This window comes from Ochotona princeps, chromosome 25, assembly GCF_030435755.1.
Source record: "Ochotona princeps isolate mOchPri1 chromosome 25, mOchPri1.hap1, whole genome shotgun sequence".
Lineage (NCBI taxonomy): Eukaryota > Metazoa > Chordata > Mammalia > Lagomorpha > Ochotonidae > Ochotona > Ochotona princeps.
The window spans coordinates 2,672,868-2,679,092 of NC_080856.1; the positions used below are offsets into that span (position 1 = coordinate 2,672,868).

The window sequence follows — 6,225 nt, forward strand, 5'->3', positions numbered from 1 at the left end:
TTCCTATAACCTTTCCTTTCCTATGTATTTATCTTTGTTCTTTAATGATGTAAACTACACTGGTAAAGACATAATTGGACTGAGAAATATTAGAAAGCTCATGATGCATTTAAAATTAATACTTGTGTTGCTCTGAGATTTTCAAAATTATAAACTGTTATCATGGATAAGTTTTCATAAAGTGTGTTGTATGCTAGCAATCTCATAAACACCACATTGTGAGAATAAGTCTGTGGTGAAAAATATTGTGTTCCAGTTTTCAGCTGGTTAAATGATATTTGAAAACACTAAGAATTTTTTTATCTCTCAATTTCAACAGGTGATGTTCTATCAGGATGGAGTCTGATGTCTTGTCAGGTATGTTGCCTGAACACATTATTTCAATGCCAATTGCTGACTTCTGTCCCTTGATCTCTTAGTCACTACAGAGTCGAGTCAGCCTACTTCCTCAGCATTTTCTTTGATTTTCCTTGAGCTTGCTTTAATGTAACTCAAAAGGCAACTCCATCAAAACCTGCATGTTTGAGTTCTCTAGCTTCATTTGAAATCTGTGGCTTACACGTAAGGAGGAGGGGGTTCTTCGGGGGAGAATCAGCCAAGAGGCACCCAAACTGATATCATGCTGTGGTTTAATGTTTTCCTGTCACTTGTTAGGGAACACTAACAGCACTGTCAGCTTCTTTATCCCTTGTCTTTTGCTTTATCAAAGTGTGGTTGTGATGCCAAGTACAAAAATGCTATCATTGACAAAAATGTAAAATCTAAAAATAAATTTAGCATACAGGCATTTTTCTCTCAAAAGTATTCAGGCTAGGCACCAAATTCTCATCAAGCAGTAACTGTGTAAACTTGTCTCTGTTGTGTGGCAGAAGCCACATGAGTCCCACGGGTTTATCAGGTTTTGATGTTTTTTTTCATTGCCACTCAAGGTTGAAATGAGTATATTGTCTTCAGCTCTACTGAGAAATAAAGCTTTGCTTTAGCAGAAGTGATACCAACACTGCCATCAAGATCAGTGTCACATAGAATGGCTGACCAGAACTTTTGAGTGGAGCTGACGCCTGTCCTAGGGCGTGGTCCATCCGTGTCTAGTGTGTTCTGATCTCCGGAAGAGCACAGTTGGCATGTTCTTCAGGATTTTACTTCTCAGTCACTTCCATTTGACCTCATATGAGGGACTACTTGCTCTCAAATGCTTGCATAGCGTTTTGCAAGCATTGCTGTAAATCCTTGTCCATGAGGAGTGGATGGGGTTCCGTAGGAACACGTGCTGCAGGGGAACATAACCATTTTGCTTCAGGCTGTTCTGTCGTTGTCTTACAGTTGCATACTAAATGGACACACTCCAAATGACCAGATCCACTCGGCTTATCTGTCTTTATCCTTCTTTGATATTGTAGTGTAACTCCAATTCTTTCTGCACAAATGGTATGCAAAGATAATAATAACACATGTTTAAAAGGAATCCAGAATACAAATATACTTTTGTTAAAGAAAAACTTTAAATCTACCTATCGTAATGTGTACTACCCTTAATTTTTTGGCCTGAGATCTCAAAAATCTCATGAAAATCCTCAGTATAAGTGCATAAGGCTGGGATTCAGACTATTTTACCACTGTCCAATACTTAGATGAATCTATTTGTGTAAAATTTTTAAATAAAGTTTCATTTTCCTGCAACAGAATAAATAAATACCCATTGGAACACCACCCATTGTTCAAGAACACTGATTGTACAAGCATCATCCCCTGAGGGAGGAAGCCAGGCTTGCGCTTTATCTCAGGAGGCCTGTCCATGAGGCCCCTAAACAAAGACAGTCATTCTGCCTGCATGCTCTTCTGTCCTGAGCCAGGGCCTGCCTTGTTCCCAACAGATGCCCTCCCAGCCTACTCACCAGGAAGGGAGAAGCCTCTTGAGCCCAGGCAGGCCCAGGCCCAGCTCACCACATGGTCACGGTGGCTGGAGCCAGGACCCCAAGCATGGAGTCTGACCCGGCCCGGGACCTCCCAGCAGCCAATAGGCTGCTGCAAGTTCCTTGAGCTCCCACTGGAGCACCAGTGGACACAGCACTTTTCCGGTTATCAGACCATTTGGTTTTTCTTTACCTTTTGTTCCTGTTGGGTAAGTGTAAGTCACTAATACCAATGATAGTCAAGAATGAAAGAAAAAGAAAAGAATGAAATTAGAAACATTTTTTTCTCAAAAGTTATTAAAGCCATGAGCCTTTTTCTTAGTATACATATTTTAATAAGCTAATCTCAGAAAATAATCAGAGAAGTATCAGTCTACAATAGGAACTGGTACTGCATGGATTTTGAATAAGTTCTTTCACTGCAATCGATATGGAGTTGGATATGTGATCTAGAAGTATTTTGACAATTTTTGTTTTGTTTTTTCTTCAACAGATCATGTAATGTAGCTGCCAGAATTGAGCCAGAGCCAGGTATGTTGAACGACCAAAAGCTCCCAATGTCAAACAAGCCTAGCCTGATTCTGTTTGATCCCACATATGTCATCTGTTGGCCCTCTGTGGTACTAAAAAGCTGGCTTAGCATAATTCCTGGATACTTGCTGTGTTCCAGTCAAAGGATTACTTTTTCAGCATGTTTCGTTTTTCTAACTTTGCTTGGAATCTTGTTTCTAACTGTAAAGTGGCACAGTGTCTTGGTAGAGCATTGTGCATTTGGCACCTAAACTAAGACTCCTGTTACTCCTCGTGTCTCTCTCATCCCGGTGGTCAGTAGAACACTGAATCTGCAGTTTACAAGCCACTGGTTTATTTTTTTATGTCCTCACTCTGGCTTTTCCAAGTAGTAGTTCTAACTGTAGGGATACAATGTGACATTTGAATACAAAATGTTAAATGTGTGAATAAGTATGCGGTAGGAAGTCACTTTGGTCCAAAAGGTACCAAATCATTATCTTCTCATAAGTCATAGTTTTTTCATCAGCTTGTTTCCATGGTGAATTGGAAACCTGCTTAAAATCCTCATCACGAGTGTCATGGGTATATTGTACTTTGGTCGAATTATTTTTTTTACTGCCCTCAGATGTTGATACAAGACTGTTGCTTGAAAATACACTAAGAAAATAACGTGTTTTTCTTTAGCAGAGGGAATTAAGCTACACATGCAAACCAGAGAAGCTCAAGTGTAATCAATGACCAAATTACACAGTGAGAGATGGTGTGAGCCTGAGTGTAGTGTAGGCCCACCCCTGTCTACTGTCCCCTTCCTTCAGAGTTACTGAAGACGGAAGCTGAGTTGGCATGGTTCCTTATTTTTTAAAATTTGCTGTGCACATCTTTTAACCTCACACTAAGAACTACTTTTTTTCTAGAATGATTGCATTAAAAAAAAAAAAAAGTTTGCTTGTCATGTTCTGTTTCTGTCCATGAAGAATGAATGGAATTCTTTGGACAAAATTGAGTTACCAAAACTAAAACAACCATTTTGTTTCAAGTGATTTTATCGTTCATTGTCTCGCAGTTGTACGTTGAATGGGAAGCTGCCGAGCTGCCAGGTCCCTTCAGTGTGAATGTTTTCTACAAATACAGAGTTCAAAGATAACCTATGTAGTGTGCATTTTGAACATGAATTAAGTTGGGATCAGAAAGGACTAAGTATCCATTTTTTTCTCACAACTTGTATTTTTCTTAAATGTTCTGCAACCCCATGAACATCATCATGATGAGTGTTATGATGGTTGGATTTATAATAATCTATTTTTTCACTTTTTGACCCTGAGACTTTTTAAAAATTATCCTTAAAAAGTTTTGTCTTGCATGGATTAATAACACCACTCCCAGATCCGATCCACACTCCGTTTCAGTGATTTACCTGCGTCTTGTATTTGGAGAGGATCCCAGGAGTGATCCTGGCATGCTCAGCGCCATGTCTCCTGTCCTTTGTCTTGTGAGTCACTGAAGGGTTCATTTGGCATGATTCCTTAGGACTTCTTCCTTTACCTTCCCTGCAACAGTGCTAACACCTGCTCCTCAAACTGCTGATTATTGGCAATGGTTTGATAGTCCCTTCATTGCTTGGAGGAAATCTTTGGTGAAAGTCCTTAAAGCAGGATTCAGGGTGCTTCCACACTCTGAGATGATTATTAACCAGAACAATCTTTCTGGTTTTTTCTTCAACAGAGAAACATCCTGGCAACTTGGAAGACCAAATGATTGGCAAGAAGGCTCAAGAACTCCTACGGACAGAAGACACATCTAGTAGAAGGCCACACAGCTCTTCTGTTCCGCCTATTCAGTTTTTAGTATTTTCCACACTTTCGTATGTCTAATTTTCTAAATTCCAATATCAACCCAAACTCTGTTTTTAGGAAAAAATGCAAAAATTCAAAATTGGGATGAAATTTATGCCCAGAAACAACCACATTTTTTTGTTAACCAACAATGTAGGAATCACTACAAACTCAGTTTTTTCTTTTAGCATTGAGAGACTTTAAACAGCACAGAGTAATAAGCTGTTTCCAAAACATCAGCTCAGTTCATGTCACCCTTCAGTTTTCATCGTCATTACTCAAGGGGATTTCTAGTTCCTACATAAGGAATGTTTTAAGATAAAGTAAAAACTGTAAGAATGGATTAAAAACGTGAGCTGATGTTGGTACAAAAACTTTAAATCTATGCATAGATTTTTTTAGCATGTATTTTCATAAACTTTTCTGAGATTGTCTCTGTTAATATAAACGTAATATTCAGAGATCTCAGAAAAAAGTTCATGAAAATATATACCAGAGAAATGTATGCATGGATGTAATTTTTTTGTGCCAATACCAACTCATACTTAAATTCATTTTTATATTTTTTAATTTTATCTTTTTTTGTTTGTTTTGAAATATCTGTTCATTTGTAGGCTTTAAAAATGTGCTTCTATACCATTAATAAGCTGGATGTTATCCCCAGGAGAAATGATGGTTTTAAAATACTGTAGAAGCTGAAGATTAAATATGAATTTATCGAACACCTATGACAATGTTATTAGTTAAATACTGCACACAGTGATGAAGTGATTCCTAGCCCTTGTTGAAAACATTAGCTGAGTAATTATAAAATTGAACATTAAGAGTCAAAAGATTCGATGCACAGGAAAAATCAAAAGGCGTACTTTCTAGAACAAAAAGCCAATCAGAATTTCATCAAAAATGTCTTCTAAATTTTTAATTCCTGGAATATTTATCAATGTAAAAATCTTTTCTCAAAAATATCAGCTACATTGCCTTCCCATATGTCCATAAGTCTTCGTTATACCGGTCACAACAAAAACCAGTTTTTTTTTTTCTGAAACGTGACTTTTTGATAAACTCATAGTAAGTCACAGAGATTTTGGTGATAATAAACAACTTACTATCAGATATTCATGAATTTCAAAAACCTGAATGACGGAGTAAGTACCGTATTTATTGAAATAGGGTACTGTTCACTTATACCGATATTGACATATATACCAATTTTGACATACCTATCTTAACCTACTTGGAAAAAATGATTTTAAGAGCTCATGTAACAACTAAAAACTGAATTACAGTTACTCTTATAATCTTATGTTCTAATGCCTGATTTTACCGAATTACACTTACTCTTAAAACCTTACGTTCTAGTGCCTGATTTTACCGAATTACACTTACTGTTAAAACCTTACGTTCTAGTGCCTGATCTTACCGAATTACACTTACTGTTAAAACCTTACGTTCTAGTGCCTGATTTTACCGAATTACACTTACTGTTAAAATCTTACCTTCTAGTACCTGATTTTACCGAATTACACTTACTGTTAAAATCTTACGTTCTAGTGCCTGATTTTACCGGATTACACTTACTGTTAAAACCTTACGTTCTAGTACCTGATTTTACCGAATTACACTTACTGTTAAAATCTTACGTTCTAGTGCCTGATCTTACCGAATTACACTTACTGTTAAAATCTTACCTTCTAGTACCTGATTTTACCGAATTACACTTACTGTTAAAATCTTACGTTCTAGTGCCTGATTTTACCGAATTACACTTACTCTTAAAACCTTACGTTCTAGTGCCTGATTTTACCGAATTACACTTACTGTTAAAACCTTACGTTCTAGTGCCTGATCTTACCGAATTACACTTACTGTTAAAACCTTACGTTCTAGTGCCTGATCTTACCGAATTACACTTACTGTTAAAATCTTACCTTCTAGTGCCTGATCTTACCGAATTACACTTACTGTTA

At 37.1% G+C, this 6,225-nt stretch overlaps 1 long non-coding RNA gene across 1 annotated transcript; it reads left to right on the forward strand.

Annotated features, from left to right (window-relative positions):
* Nucleotides 1-241: 241 nt before the first annotated feature.
* Nucleotides 242-5,138, forward strand: LOC131477963 (uncharacterized). Its single transcript, XR_009244217.1, has 3 exons — nt 242-357; nt 2,407-2,444; nt 4,149-5,138. It is a non-coding gene; the product is annotated as an uncharacterized LOC131477963 (long non-coding RNA).
* The last annotated feature ends 1,087 nt before the right edge of the window (nt 5,139-6,225 follow it).